Here is a 16,834-nt window from a genome sequence, read left to right on the forward strand (position 1 = left end):
CCAGCAGCATCAAACAGACCTGGCCTCCATATTTATGGTGTGTAAATGTCCAACAACATACCAACTGAAAAACAACCATTCTGGTCAGAATCGTCTCCGTGCTGCCCTCTTTACATCTTTCAGCCTCTTTGACCTGGATTTGATTTGGTGTTTTGTGTCCAGATTTTAATGTGGAAGTCTAATTCTTTGATTTTTCTTTTGCAGCTGCTGGAGGAGAACATGGTCACCTTTGTGAAGAAGGAGCTGAAAAACCTCCAGAGGTCTCTGAGGCCAGATTACCCAGAATGCTTAGAGAGGCAGAGGGAGGATGAGGAGGTGTTGGACGGTGAGGAGGAAGAGCAGAGGTGGAGCAGCAGAGAGGCTTTTCTGCAGATCACACTGCACTTCCTGAGGAGAATGAAGCAGGAGGAGCTGGCTGAGCATCTGCAGAGCAGTAAGAGGCTTTGAACTCCTTTAAAGTGACAGTTCAGATTCCATGCAAGTCAAATGCATCCACCAAGTCTGGTTGGTTTCAGTTTCACTTTGAGCTCTCTTTTCTGTCAGCCATTTTCAAAATAACACAATGGTTGTTTGTTGTAGTTCTGCCACTGTGGTGGCTCTCCAGCTGAGGCGGCGCTGTGTTGTTTATAAAACTGTCAACCTTTTTGTCCTCAAATCCTGATCAGGGCATGCAGCTCTTCGTTTGTTCCTGCAGTCTGATTTTTGGCACCGGCTGCTTTGTGTTGTCGTCCTCTGATAACACTCATGTTTACATGAGTGTTGTCAAGGCAACACTTTGACCAATGAAGTTGGACAGCCCTGCTAGTTCCTGCTAAAAGTTCCAGGAACTCAGGATTTACTATCACCTCCTGAGCAGGGCCCAAACCAGGTTCAGGACTTTTACCTGAAACCGTGTCATAGTCATGGAAACAATTCAAGAACCTTGAAAACAGCCTGTCACAGTTTGCTAAGGTCTTACAGTCCAAAAGGGCTAATACACGGATCCCAGGAAGCTCACCTGATAGGAGCATGAATCACTTGTTAGGACCAAGTCCTTATCGCAGCATCCTGTGTTCGAATCCAAGCCCAGGCCCTTTGCTGCATGTCATCTCCCCTGCCTTTCCTTTATCTCCCTACTGTGACCATCAAATAAAGCAGAAATGAAAAAAATCTTTTAAAAATGGGGCAATAGACACAGGAAATATTAATATCTCACATTTAAGGCCCTATCTTGCGCCACCCTCTACCCATTGCCACTACCCGCTACCCGTGAATTGCGCATTTAGCAGCTTCCACTATCCCTAAACGGTATCTTGCGCCCACACTACCTGCTATACATTATGCTGACTTCATTATTTGCGCCTGGAGGTGCGTCCGTAGGCGTGTTTCATGCGCTATCCCTACAATCTTGCGCACACACTTTAGGGAAAGCGGATAGTGCTCAGGACCACCCGCTATCCACTTTGGGCTTTTACAAGAGCGCGCCCAGGCGGCTTCAATGCACATCCACTTGGACACATGTGGACGTGCACATGTGGCTCCACCTCCCAAATAAAAAGCCACCTTGCTTTAGCCTCAGTTGAACCCCTGAGAAAATGGCAGAGATAGTACTGAATCGCGACCTTCCTCTCTCCATCGCGGGTTTCGGTTTGCGGTTTTAGGATAGTGCATCCTGCTCTTAAAGGCAATGGCACCTGGCACACTGATTGGTTTAACTGGCGTAACGCCCAAACCACTCCTATGCATAATGTAACGGGTAGCGCAAGTGTGTTAGGGATAACGCCAGGTGCGCAAGATAGCAACTGTTGCAGGGGAATGCCTCTTATGCAATGCTAAATGCCCAAATAATGGGTTTAGGGACTCTGGCTTAAGATAGGGCCCTTAATATACCATCCAAGTGTTGATGTTATTTGTTCTTTGTTCACTCAGGAACTCTCGCAGGGTGCCAACGTGAACTCAAATCGAACCTGAAGAAGAGGTTTGAGTGTGTGTTTGAGGGGATTGCCAAAGCAGGAACCCCAACACCTCTGAATCAGATCTACACAGAGCTGTACATCACAGAGGGAGAGAGTGGAGAGCTCAATGAGGAACATGAGGTCAGACAGATTGAAACAGCATCCAGGAAACCAGCCAGACCAGAAACACCAATCAAATGTGAAGACATCTTTAAACCTTTACCTGGAAGAGATCAACCAATCAGAGCAGTGATGACAAAGGGAGTGGCTGGCATTGGGAAAACAGTCTTAACACAGAAGTTCACTCTGGACTGGGCTGAACACAAAGCCAACCAGCATGTCCACTTCACATTTCCATTCACTTTCAGAGAGCTGAATCTGCTGAGAGGGAAAAAGTTGAGCTTGGTGGAACTTCTTCATCACTTCTTCACTGAGACCAAAGAAGCAGGAATCAGCAGGTTTGAGCAGTTCCAGGTTGTATTGATCTTTGACGGTCTGGATGAGTGTCGACTTCCTCTGGACTTCAAGAACAACCAGATCCTGACTGATGTTACAGAGTCCACCTCAGTGGACGTTCTGCTGACAAACCTCATCAAGGGGAACCTGCTTCCCTCTGCTCGCCTCTGGATAACCACACGACCCGCAGCGGCCAATCAGATCCTTCCTGAGTGTGTTGGCATGGTGACAGAAGTGAGAGGCTTCACTGACCCACAGAAGGAGGAATACTTCAGGAAGAGATTCAGAGATGAGGAGCAGGCCAACAAAATCATCTCCCACATCAAGACGTCACGAAGCCTCCACATCATGTGCCACATCCCAGTCTTCTGCTGGATCACTGCTACAGTTCTGGAGGACGTGTTGAAAACCAGTGAGGGAGGAGAACTGCCCAAGACCCTGACTGAGATGTACATCCACTTCGTGGTGGTTCAGTCCAAAGTGCAGAACCTCAAGTATCATGGGAGAGCTGAGACAGATCCAGTCTGGACTCCAGAGACCAGGGAGATGATCCTGTCTCTGGGAAAACTGGCTTTTGAGCAGCTGGAGAAAGGCAACCTGATCTTCTATGAAGCAGACCTGGCAGAGTGTGGCATTGATATCAGAGCAGCCTCAGTGTACTCAGGAGTGTTCACGCAGATCTTTAAAGAGGAGCGTGGGCTGTACCAGGACAAGGTTTTCTGCTTCATCCATCTGAGCCTTCAGGAGTTTCTGGCTGCTGTTCATGTCTTTGTGACATTCATCAACTCTGGAGTCAATCTGCTGTCTGAAGGACAATCAACCTCCCAACTAAAACACCTCTACCAGAGTGCTGTGGACAAGGCCTTGCAGAGTCCAAATGGACACCTGGACTTGTTCCTGCGCTTCCTCCTGGGTCTTTCACTGCAGACCAATCAGATTCTCCTACGAGGCCTGCTGACACAGACAGGAAGTAGCTCACAGACCAATCAGGAAACAGTCCAGTTCATCAAGGAGAAGATCAGGGACAATCCCTCTCCAGAGAGAAGCATCAACCTGTTCCACTGTCTGAATGAGCTGAATGACCATTCTCTAGTGGAGGAGGTCCAACAGTACCTGAGATCAGGGCGTCTCTTCACAGATGAACTGTCCCCTGCTCAGTGGTCAGCTCTGGTCTTCATCTTACTGTCATCAGAAGAAGATCTGGAGGTGTTTGACCTGAAGAAATACTCTGCTTCAGAGGGGGCTCTTCTGGGGCTGCTGCCACTGGTCAAAGCCTCCAAGAAATCTGTGTAGGTTCATAGATAATTAGATATGATAGATATAACACACAACATATTGTTTTCTCAGCAAGAGAAAAATAAGTGTAATACTGTGTTCATCTTTACTTCCTCCTCAGGCTGAGTGTGTGTAATCTGTCAGAGAGAAGCTGTGCAGCTCTGGCCTCAGTTCTCAGCTCCCAGTCCTCTAGTCTGAGAGAGCTGGACCTGAGTGACAACCAGCTGCAGGATTCAGGAGTGAAGCTGCTCTCTGCAGGACTGGAGAGTCCACACTGCAGACTGGAGACTCTCAGATCAGGATTCCTCAACCTGCTCAACACATGACCAGTTCAATCCTGATTTACATGCAGCTTCATGTCAGTGATCAGATTCCTAACCTGTGTAGGTTTTTGTGAAAACACAAAGCAGATGATGTGGTGGACTGATTGTGTTTGTGATGGTGTGCAGGCTGTCAGGCTGTCTGCTCACACAGGAAGGCTGTGCTTCTCTGGCCTCAGCTCTGAGCTCCAACCCCTCCCATCTGAGAGAGCTGGACCTGAGCTACAATCATCCAGGAGACTCAGGAGTGAAGCTGCACTCTGCTGGGCTGGAGGATCCAACCTGGAGACTGGAGGCTCTCAGGTATGGAGAGACACACACAATGTCTTATAGAGGGCTGAGGAACATTGTTTCATGTTTAATGGTGGATATGAGTGATTTGGTCTCCTAAATCCTTCATAGGGAAGGTTATTTACTGCCCATGTTTCCATCCTCAAAGAGAATCTGCTGCTCTGACTCTGTTTCTTCCTCCAGGGTGGACCATGGTGGAGAGCAGTGGTTGAAACCAGGTCTGAGGAAGTGTAAGTGTGGATTTAGTTTGACTTCTGAACACAAAGCAGCAAACATTCAGCTGTTTAGATGCTGCAGCTGCAGTTTCTGCTGATTGTTCTCAGCTGCTTTTACCTGTTAAACCGAACAAAATCACATATGATGCTCCACCACAAAGACAATCTATATTCATTTAAAAAATTTAGACATTTTCCCAAATTTCGAATACACTCACCTAAAGCTCACCTAAAGCCTTGGTCATTTCATTGTAAAAGTAAAAGTAAAAGTTAAACACACGTGCTCTGACACGACCAAGTCCAAGTATTTCCATGTTTGAGTGAGGTTTTTTTCTTGTTTTTTTTTTTTTTGGACATTAGTCACTCCTAGTGGAGCCCTTCAGGGACTGACCCTCAGGCTCTGAAGAGAACCAGAGAAACGGTTATACCGCCTGAGCTTAGGAAGACATTCCATGGCTGCAGAATCGGTTAATTTAACCTAGTTAAATTCTAGGAGATGGAGATACAAGTCATTTCTGGCATCAGTCCTGATGGGGAATGTCAACTTGCTTGCTATAAGTGTTATGAACTGCTGTTGCAGGTGAGGAACCCATGACTCTACAGCAGTGGTCCCCAACCAAGTCCTCAAGATCCCCCTGTCCTGCAGGTTTTGGTTTCAGCTCTACTCTTGCACACCTGACCCAATTAAGGCCCATGCGCCTTTATGCACGCCCTGATCAGGTAGATCTGTTTCAACCAATCAACCTAAAATGGATCAGGTGTGAAAGAGTAGCGCTGAAACAAAAACCTGCAGGACAGGGGGATCTTGAGGACTGGGTTGGGGACTATTGCTTTACAGGGAGTGTAGTGTGCTTCACGGACATGGCTTAATGGCAACACGCCTGATTCCTGTGTGGACTTAACTGGACGCGAATGTGAGAGGCAAGAGCAAAGGTGGGGTGTCACAGCCCGGCTCGTAGGCTGCAACAAAAATGGGAGACAAGACGAGTTTCCCAAACGTAAAAGAATATTTATTTACCCCAAAATAACCCATAGAACTGAGGAAAAATGTGGAAGTCAGTGGTCAGTAGTGTAGGCATGTGTGGATGTGTGGAAGTGTCAGAAAACAACAAAACAGCAGCCGCGTCCGCTCTGGACAGCGAGAGCAAAGAGTGGAGAGAGCTCCATGGGGGAGGAGGGTGAGCTTTATAGTAGACCACACCGGGCCCAGGTGTGGCTCATCAGCAGCTCCGGTCAAACAGGCGACGCCCTCCGCCCTGCCCTGCAAAGACAAAAAGGGAAACCCAACAGCCACCAGCACACAGGGACAACTAGTGGAGCAGAGGGGTCGTCACAGGGGGACTGATTCTGCTCATAAACAATAGATGGTGTCATCCTGGACCTGTTACAGTGAAGGACAAGATCTGCTGACAGGACACTGAAGTGCTGGCCGTCAGTCTTAGACCGTATTATGTACAGAGGGAGTTTTCATACATCTTTGCCATTGTTGTTTACATTCCACCACAGGCACCACCCTGTCTGACTAGTTTTGCACAGAATGTGGACTGTCCCATGAGGAAAAATTAGACTCTCTCTCTAGGTCGTCCTCAGACGAGCCCTCCATCGTTGCTTCCAGTCATCCCGATTCTCCATACATCTGGCCAGTTCGTTGGTACTTTGCGCTCCTGCATCCTTCTTGAGTGCGTCCACGTATGTTAGTGTGGGACGTCCTCGTGACTGGTGCCCATGTGTTGGTTCCCACAGCACCAATTTGCTGGCTGGCAGTTCTTGATGCCTTTGGCAGTGCCCTGCTAATCTCATCCTCCTGGCTGCTACTTTCTCGTTCACCCTTGGTATTCCATCATACAGGATCTTGTTGGTAACGTGTATTCTTGCTGATGTTAAGTACTGCACGCAGCATTCTGGTGTAGCACCCGTCCAGGGACTTCTGCAAGGTTGGCTTCAGGGTCCAGCATTCACTGCCATAAAGGAGAACAGGCTCTACTGCTGCGTAGAAGAACCTGAGTTTGATAAAATAAATAAATAAATAAATAAGACACTTGATTTGTTTTATGCAAACAACATGGAGGTTTACAGTGCTTCTGCTCTACCACCTCTTGGCAGATTAGATCACAATCAGGTCTTTCTCCAGCCCACCTGTGTATTAAAAGTGGCTTTAACCACCTGTTCATTAAGGAAATGGTCTCAGGAGGCCAGCGGCTCTCTCACGGACTATTTCAAATGCACAGACTGGACAGTACCCCTGGATGCACAGGAAAATACCAGTAAAGACTGTACGCTGCTTCCCCAACAATAAGCCCTGGGTCACAAGTAACATCAAGATGCTTCTCAACCAGAAAAAGCAGCCGTTCAAGGAGTGAGACTAGGAGAAGCTCTGGCATGTGCACTGCAAGCTGAAGAAGAGTCTGAAGGATGCAAAGGTGGACTACAAAAGGAAAGTGGAGAGTAAGCTGCAGCAGAACAGACAAGTGTGGAAGGAAATGAGAATCATAGGCTACTCAAAGAAGGGCAACCAGGTCATGGATGGTGATGTGAGGCCAACAACTTCAACCTGTTTTTTAACATGTTTGATGGAGTGGCCATTGTCCAACCTGCTCCAGCACCTGTTCCCCGTCTCACTTCTTCTGCTGCTGCTCATGAATGCAGTGTCACCCCCACCACGGCAGCTGCAATACCCACCACTTATAGCCACGCCCCCGTCTTTCACAGCCAGCGAGGTGAGGGCGGAGCTCGGGAGACTGCGCACAGGGAAAGCTGAAGGTCCAGATGGTGTGTGTCCAAGACTCCTGAGGGACTGTGCAGCCCAGTTATCTGAGCCCCTCCAGCAGATCTGCAACAGGAGTCCAGGTGCTATGGAAAACATCATGTCTCATATTGGTGTGCAAAGTAGGGCGACAAGCTAAGATAAATTACTTCTGACTGTCACATACTACTATGACACTACTTAAGGATCTTATCCTTCAATTTCTCCAGAGCATTTAACACCATCCAGGCCCTCCTACCGAGAGACAAGCTGGTGGGGATAGGGATTTCCCTGTACACAGCAGATTTTAAGTTCAGTTCTGAGTCCTGTTACAAAAATATTCTGATGACAGTTATTGTGGCACGTATAAGGAGTGAGCAGGAGCAGGAGGACAGGGACCTTGTGGAGGCTTTCAGGGACTGGTACAACAAGAGCTGCCTCCACCTTAATACTGGCAAGACTGAGGAGATGGTGGTGGACTTGGGGAGGGTTAAGACACCTCTTGAACCAGTCTCCATATAACCCTAACCCTAACCCTGACCTTAACCCTAACCCTGTCTCCATGGCAGTCAGACTGTTTAACAGCTCCTGAATCACACATACTGCCCCCGTCACATCCTTGCTACAGATATAATTTTCAAAACTCTACACAGAAAACTGTCCAAACTGAGATCCAAGCTCTTGGATTTTACAAGGACACAAGGATACAAGGAAGTTTATTTGTCATTATACAACAGGTTGTATAGTGAAATTAAATTGTGGTTCCCTAAAACTAACAGCACCTTTAATACATAGTCTAATGATAGGTGGTTTCCTTTTATTTTTCATACACAAATGATTGAAACTATAAAAAAGCTATAAATACTGTCAGAAATAAAAAGTTTGATGAGGAAAAAGACACTGTTGAAGATTTTCTTCAGTGCCTGTGTTCATGGTTTTGACAACATAAATATCAGTTTCAAGAAATGTGCTAAATCAAATAAGAAAAACTTTTTTTTTTGTCAGAAAAACAAAAGAAAACAAAACAGTGAAGCACTACAACAGCTGGTGTTTCCCCATCGCATCTTCTCTCCACTGAATTCAACAAACCTGACAACCAATCACAGTTCTTGGTGTAATTTTGAACTAATAATTGAAGAACATTAATTTAAGAGAATTAAAATCACGTATGAAACATTTTGTGAATCAAGGTTACACCAAGTAAATCAAGCTTGAGAATAATACCAACAGAAAAATAGTTACATCTCTTTCATTTGATTATACATTATTATATCTATGAAGAAATATCTAGAGTGTAACTGTTGTTTAGTTTGTGTACAGATCCTGCTGTGAATGAAGAGGACGGCTGACACAATGTGTCATCATCAAAATGTTAACAAATCAATAATCAAACTGTTTAATAAATCAGCAGATAATAACCACAGCAGGTCTGTTGTGTCTTGTTCTCTCCATCAGATTCCTGTGAACTCAAACTGGACACAAACACAGCAAACAGAAACCTCGTCCTGTCTGAGGACAACAGGAAGGTGATGCATGTGAGAGAGGAGCAGCCATATCCTGATCACCCAGAGAGGTTTGACAAATGGAAACAGATCCTGTGTAGAGATGGTCTGACTGGTCGCTGCTACTGGGAGGTCGAGTGGGAGGGAGAGGTTTATATAGCAGTGACTTACAGAGGAATCAGCAGGAAAGGAAACAGTGATGACTGTGCATTTGGCAGGAATGACAAGTCCTGGACTCTGATCTGCTCTGATGGAAGTTTCTTTGTCAGACACAATAACAGATCCCCATCCATCTGTGTCTCCTCCTCCTCTAAGAGAGTGGCAGTGTATCTGGACTGGCCTGCTGGCTCTCTGTCCTTCTACAGCGTCTCCTCTGACACACTGATCCACCTCCACACCTTCAACAGCACCTTCACTGAGCCTCTGTACCCGGGGTTTTGGGTTTCGTTTGAATCCTCAGTGTCTCTGTGTGAGATTTAAGGTGTAAGATTTGCTTCCTGTGTGGAGAAACAACAGAAATTATGGATTTTCTGACTGATTCATTAATCTCTAATTTCTCTAAATTCTTAATTTCTAATTCTTTCCACGTCTGGCCCCAGAGAGTTCAGATGGTTCTGGTGTTGAGACTGAGAAAGCTGGAGTGTTAAACTGGAACTGAGATGGTCAACAAATTAAATCTCTCACCATGGTGATGACACACATGGTGCATTTCAAATAAGTCAAGTCCAAATTGCATGAATCTGCTGAAGACATGGTGTTATTGGGTCCTGTGCAGACAGGCGACACAGTTCATCAGTCTTCATATTTCCACCACATTGATGAGCTTACTAAGTGGTGTGAAGACAGTGGCCTCTTCCAAAGAAACACTGAGGAGCTGCTGAGGAGTTTAAATATTTATTAACCTTTTTATAGCAATTTAAGTTTTACAGCAAACACAGAGTGCATCTTAAAATAAATAAATAAATAAATGCAGCACTTGTATCTAATCTGGAAATTGGATTCATTCGATAAGGGCAAGAATATTTGAGAGATTGTTTACAGAAGTCTTGTTGACAGTGTTTGAACTTTTAATGTGTACATGTTGTGGACACCTGGGGTCTGAGAACAGAAATAGATGATCCAGAAATAAAAACGAGGCCAGTCAAATTATTGTGAAAGAGCAGGGACAACTTTGATTTATATATAAAATGCAGGTGAATCTGATCCTGTTCATGCCTTCTTTGAAGTATCCATCAAACTGCCTCCGGGAGGCGCTATAGAGCCGCTGCAGCAACCAAGAACATTTACAAAACGTCTTTCATACCAAATGCAAGAACTCTGCTAAACTGGAAAACAGCATCACAGTGGAACCAGGTGTGTTACTGCTGTCTGCACTCTGCAGGTTGTGCTTTTATTATTGCATGTATTGTGATTTACTGTGATGTGTTTTCTGTGGACAATAAAGATTATCTATCTATTTATCTATTTCTCATCCATCCCTCTCTTCATTCACTGATTCATTTCTGATGAAACTTTATCAGTCTAATTCATCCTGAGCTCAGACTGATAATTACGTTCATGAAGTTTTTTTGTCTTCCTCCATCACAGATTTGAACCCCGGTATGGCCAGTACATGTTGTTATGGATCCCAAAGCTTTTCTTGGCAAGACACGCCCTGCAAACCATTAAACAAACTCTGACTGGCTAGTATTTGTTGCCACTCATTGCCTCTTTTGGTTCGGTTGGTCAAGGTTAGGTTAGGGCGGGGTTAGGGTCAGGGTTAGCCAATCAGAGGCAGAGTAGGGGCTGGTATTCCTGGAAAACAGGAGGGGAAAAAAATAACACTGGCAGTGCAGCGGAATAGTTGCAACAGCATCACCAGTCCATACACTGCCACCTTGAGTCCAAAAATATACTGCAGCCCTAAAGAAATTGATTTAGAGTGTAATGTCTCTTTGTTGGATGACAGTGAAAACACAAAGTTCTAGAGAATACAAAGAACAACACAATCATATGAGTTTCTGTACAAAAATATTTTTCAGGATTTGTGATTGGAGTCAGCTTTACCCCTTGAATTCCCTCCTAAATATCTTCAGCTTGATGACAGCATGTCTTCCCATAAAGCAGCACAGAGTCTCCTCCCTGTTGTGTCTCTGCTGAAGCTCCATCACTCTGATGCTGAGGGAAATATTCAAAGCCAAGATGCTGTTGTTTTATGGCTGCAGCGTCACATCAGACAGAAAAGATCTACATGTCCTGTGCATCATTTTAGACACATTCCCCTGGATCTCAGCAGCTCATGTTTGGGATCTTTGGAAACCTCAGGATCTCCATTAGAACTTACAATAAAGTTTTGTGGGTTTGAACAAAGCTAGGACACACAGCGTTGATGAACCCACTGATGACAGGTCAGACAGTAAACACAGCTTAAAAACAGGCTGAAAAGGTTTCAAAAGGTTTGTGGGTGTTGTGTCCACATTAAAAAGATCACAATGTTAAAGTTGGTTCCTAGAATGGGTCCAGGTGCTGGTGCCCGGGACGGCTGAGGCAGCCCAGCAGGCTCAGCTCAGGGCTTCAGGAGGTGGACAGACGTGGGGATGAAGCTTGACATGGCCACCTGGTTCTGAAGGTCAGTGACAGTGACAGTCTCACAGTGACTGGGTTGACTGGGTATTTCACACGCTGGCAGACGCGACCTCACTTGCTGCATTACAGCACCGACACTGTGGACGTGATGTGTGTCTTCACCTCACGCTGAGAGTCGCACCATTTCTGCTCCACCTCGTCCAGGGTCAGGAGCTCAAGACTGACTCAATTACTCTGTGTTGTTTTGTGCAGCACTTTATTATATTTATTACTTTATTATTTTTGTGCAGCTCTTACAGTTTTTTTCGATTGCTTGAAGTCATTTTGTAAATGCTTTGCTCACTGTGCCAAAACTCTAAACACAAGCAAATAAGACACAACACCTGGAAATAAACCATTCACTTTCATGTCAAACTGAAACAATGTCATCAAAACTTCAAAATCCTTTGTCAAAATGTAACTCTGATGACAAAGGATACACATTTCCATCACATGAACACACTTTCACATCAGCAGCAACACAATAACATACTGAACACAAAACACTGCATTTTCACTGCTTTTCATTTATTTCTTCAAAAAGAGTTCTGCAAAGCTCAGAAAAGAAATTAAGCATCTTTTTCACAGTAACAACTGTTTCCAAAATAACCCAAAAAATAAAAATAAATAAGAAAGGTGTCAACTCAAAACTGTATACAGTACACAGTATATTGTACTTTACAGTACAGTAAAGCAAACATAAAACAATAGCAAAAAACAATATAAAACATAGTATGTAAAGCAAAAAAAAAATCACCACCTCATCGCCTGATTGGTGTTCAGTATTCTAAGTAAGTGCTTTCAGGTGTGTGTCTCAGGTTTTCTAATTACCTGATGTGTTTTATATTTTGAACGTAAGTGTTTTCCCAATGGTAACCACATGCTTTCATTTTTGAGCGAGGTGTCTTCTGTATGAAATAATGTCTAGTGTTCAGGAGGAAGTGTGTTGTAGAATAGCAAACACAGTTCAGAGCAGCACATGTCTAAGGTATGGCCACGCTGTGTTTAAGGGTTAGTTACAATGAGTTAAAGCTTTGCCACATTGGTTTAAGCATATGTTATTAGTTTGTAAGCAGTCGAAAAAAACTGTAATTAAGTTATTACTTTGTTGCTCAAGAGGCCTTATCTCTGCCCATATCAGGTGTCAAATCCTTTACAGTCAGATCAACTAAAGAACCAAGGGCAAAGTCCACAAACATCAACGTGTGGACTTTGAGACTGAAGTTATGAGGAAGGAACACAAACACACACACACACATGCGCACACACACATACACAGCTGTAGTAGCGTAGGGTTGGACTCGACTGGGCGGAGCAGCACCCTGTTTCCTCCAAAACACACACTCTCACACACACACACACACACACACACACACACACACACTCAGGACTGTCTCAGGAGAGTCAGCAGCGTCTTCTCTCTCTGTGTTTCTTCTCCAGGTGAAGCTGAAAGTCTCTTGGATTTGATGTGGATGTGACTCAGCAGGTAAAGAGCCGACCAGGGATCATTAGAGATGTTTGATGAACAGGCTCCTACATTGTGTTTCAGAGGTGGAGGACTGAGAGCAGACTGGGACCACAAGGAGCTGGGAAGTCTTTCCAAACCTGATTTCTGTCTTAAAAGATGTAAATATTCATCAGGTCTTAATTTTCAATATTGATGTCTCACATTGAGGGCAAAATCTGCTTTATCTAAAATATTTAAAATGTATTTTTTCTGTTTAGTGAAGTCAGTGTAAGGTAAATTGCGAATTGAACTCATTTCATTGGTGAAAATGCAGGAAACAACCAGTCTGACAGCCTGGATCAACTTGACTGAAGCTGCTCAGTGGGTTTGATGTAAAGGGCGGCTGCTCTGAGTGTTACGTCCACTCTGTATATGTGACATGGTGCTGACAGGAAGACAGCACACATCCTGTCATGGAAAGCTTGTTGTCATCAATCAGCCGCTGTGTTTGTGTCAAGGTGTTGGCTCTGCTATGGAACCGGCTGGGAAGAGAGAGAGGAGGTTCCCCGCCTCTAGAACCACTCTGTCTGGAGAACATGACAGCCCCACCAAAGCTCAGAGGTAAGACGAGGATCTCTGACTGTCCATGACTGTTCTCCATCTCAGAGCTCAGCAGGCAAATCAGCACAGCAGCATTATTCACAGGAAAAGCTCTGTGTGTGTTGTGTTGAAGGCCTGAACCTGAACCTGAACCTGAATCTGAATCCAGCTGTGTGTCCATGAAGAGTGACTGGTCTCTGATTGATTGATTTGACTTCAAAGATGGACACTACTCTATTAATCAAAGTTAATTATTTAACACTGATAAGAGTTATGGGATCATTGTTCAGATTCAGTCATGAGATATAGATTTGTTTCAGCTCCCATTCTTGACTGAGTTTCAAGGTCCAGCTCAAATTTTATTTTATAGCCCTCAATCTCTGATAAAGTCTTAAGGACTTTACAGGCTCACAATTTGTTGAAAACATAACTGACAAAAACAAAAACAAAAAAAATCTGTACAAATTTTAGACAAATATGCCTCTAAAAATGAGTAAGACATTATTATCTTAGCATATTGAGAAAGTAAAATTACAGTTATTTTTTAATGAGGACTCAGATCCCTTCACTGTGTTCCTGATGTTTCTATCAGGATCCAGCAGCAGAGACCAGACTCCCCTGAGCCCAGCTGTGTGTCCATGAAGAGTGACCGGTCTATGGGTCATCTTATTGTCTTCAAAGACGAACAGCACTCTGTGGATTATGGGTAATTATTTCAAACTGATAAAACAGATGTTATATCTGTTTTCAGATTCACAGTCATGACCCTTACGGAAAGAAAATATATTTACCAATATATGAAATGCAATGTATTGTAATGTATTAGAATATATTACATTTAATATATGAACAACAATGTATAGAAATATATTATATATTTGAAAATGTCTCAGAAATAAATGGTGTAATATATAGGTGAATCATATATGTGGCATATATTTATATATTGCATCAATATATTGCAACATATGTTAATATATGGAAAAATACAGCAACAATTGCGCATTTCATATATTTGCCATATATTGCAATAAATATATAATATATGTGTTCATATATTGACTTTTATATGTATAAAAGTCCTCCATAATGTATTTACATTTATGTGATGAACACTGGGTTAATATATTTATAAATACATGAGCTATGACATTCCAATTATATGGGAACATGTATTGGAAATATACGTAAAATTTCAGCTGCTGCGCAGCGATGGGGTCCAGGCATTTTTAGGAAGATGCTGCTCAGTGATCAGTCATACTCACACAGTTTGGAGCACATGATTAAGATGTTCACATTACAATGTGGATTCTGCACCAGTCGAGGTTTGAACCTGCAACCTCTGGAGCCAAAGACAGTCACTTACCTCTCTGAGCTAATTGGCAAGTAGCAGCTCAATAGCAGCTTGACAATTTGACTAAGCCAGTGGTTACATCGTGTTTTCCTGAAACTGAATAGATACCAAACATAGCAAAATAAAATTGCTCTGCTTGCTCAATCATGTTGTAACTAGAATATCTGCTGGGAAATTTTTTTTTTTTTTTCATGGACTGATAATTATACTTCTACCGACTTCTCAGTCATTTTTAACTGGCAGATGTTTCATTTCAGCTGGGGGTGTGTCATTCCAATTTAACATCAGCTCCGATTAATGTGGCTATGTAGCAAAAGTAAGGACAGTAAGCAGCCACATTAAGGCTGAACAGAGTTATAGAATCACCTTTTCAGGCTGTTATCAATTTACCTCTGAAATAAAGACAACAGTTTTCACAGATGTGTTGATTTATTAAAAGTTCATTTCAATGTACAGACGCAAACAAACTGACAAATTAATTAAATAAATGGCCCAGGAAACTCATAAAGACTAAACAAATGAATAATGATTAATAGGCTAATTAATAACTGATAACAATATATAGCCGCACATCTCCGTGGAAAATCTTACAGGTAGCCTACTGTCCGTGGTGCTGACTCCACTGAGGCACTTAATTATAGAAATTAAAATTCACGGAGGATCTTGTTTAGCTCTTGTTTACTTAAGTTGAGAAATCAGCTGTTTGCCTGGTGTTTGTCAGGTAGTCTTGTAGACATTTGACAGATTGCTCGGTCGGATCTATGCAACGTAGTCTCGTGTTATAATTTTAAAAAATCTCAAGTACCCCCTGGATTTCCTCTAAGTAGCCTACCCCAGGCGTACGCGTACCCCCATTTGAGAAACACTGATCTAGACAACAGGGAGATGATGTTAATTTGTTTTTAACAATGATTGATTGGCTCCATAAGTGAAAAATTGATGTTTAAAAATGCAAATTTTACATTGACTCCAATTGTTCACATGAGAGCAAAATTCAAAATGCTGTCAAAAATTCAGTTTTTGAGATACAATTCTGAAATTTGCCACACATCATCGACCATGACTCCAGAATTTTGTCATTTTTTTCATGAACATTGAAGATTTATTTAGCAAGACTTTGCAGGTATATGTTTACAGTAGCATTTACAGTAAAACATTTTGATGCACTGTAGGCTTAATTTTTGATAAATCAAAAATCTGTGAACATCGTTTGTGTAGAACAGTCTGAAGATGCTCTGTAGCAGGTTTGGTGACATTTGAGCAAAAATTGTGGGAGGAGATAGGTTTAAGAAGTTTTACAGTTTTTGAAAAAAAAAAAAAAAACAGAGCGATGGCTTCATAATTTTCAATAGGTTTAAATGTACAAAAGTTTCTTCTATATTGAGGCTACAGTTTGATGAAAGTTGTGAAGCTGTAGCACATATGGTTGATTTGTTATGAATTTTCTTATGAAAGTTTTGAACTTTAGAGGCTTGCTATAGCACCACCATCAAGACTACTGGCTTGAGTTTGCAGCTGAGGTAATCTGGCATGGGACTGGACCTTTGTGCAAAGTTTGGTCAGTTTTCACCCATGGGAAGTATGATTTCCTTGGAAGAAAGAAGAAGAAAGAAAGAAAGAAAGAAAGAAGACCTGGAAATACAATAGTGTCCGGTGTTCTAAGCTGCCCGGACCCTAAATATATGCCATGCGTGGTCCATGCATATGTTATGGTTGTTTATTGGAAAATATGCAATGTTAAGAAAAATCCCAATATATTCTTTTATATATTATGTTGCGATATATATACATATATGGTATATGCATATATTGCAGTATATTTGAACATATAAAGACAAACTATTGCATGTAAAAATATAGTGCCGTTTTTGGTCTTGATTGCAATATATTTTTTTTATATGTATCAATATATAGACATGTATGGTCTATGCATATATTTCAATATATTGTAAAATATAAAGACTAGTTCCCATATATGGAAATGTATTATCTAATATATCACATGATATTTTCCAGTATACTGCAATATATTTTTGTTTCGTAAGGGATAGCGCCACCATCAGGACTACTGGCTTGAGTTTGCAGCTGAGGTA

General features: G+C 42.8%; 1 long non-coding RNA gene across 1 annotated transcript; it reads left to right on the forward strand.

Moving 5' to 3' along the window:
* Positions 1–5,277: 5,277 nt before the first annotated feature.
* Positions 5,278–10,444, forward strand: LOC115356461 (uncharacterized). The gene is made up of 3 exons (XR_003927968.1): positions 5,278–5,424; positions 9,963–10,089; positions 10,324–10,444. It is a non-coding gene; the product is annotated as an uncharacterized LOC115356461 (long non-coding RNA).
* Positions 10,445–16,834: the final 6,390 nt, after the last annotated feature.

This window comes from Myripristis murdjan, chromosome 24 (assembly GCF_902150065.1).
Source record: "Myripristis murdjan chromosome 24, fMyrMur1.1, whole genome shotgun sequence".
NCBI lineage: Eukaryota > Metazoa > Chordata > Actinopteri > Holocentriformes > Holocentridae > Myripristis > Myripristis murdjan.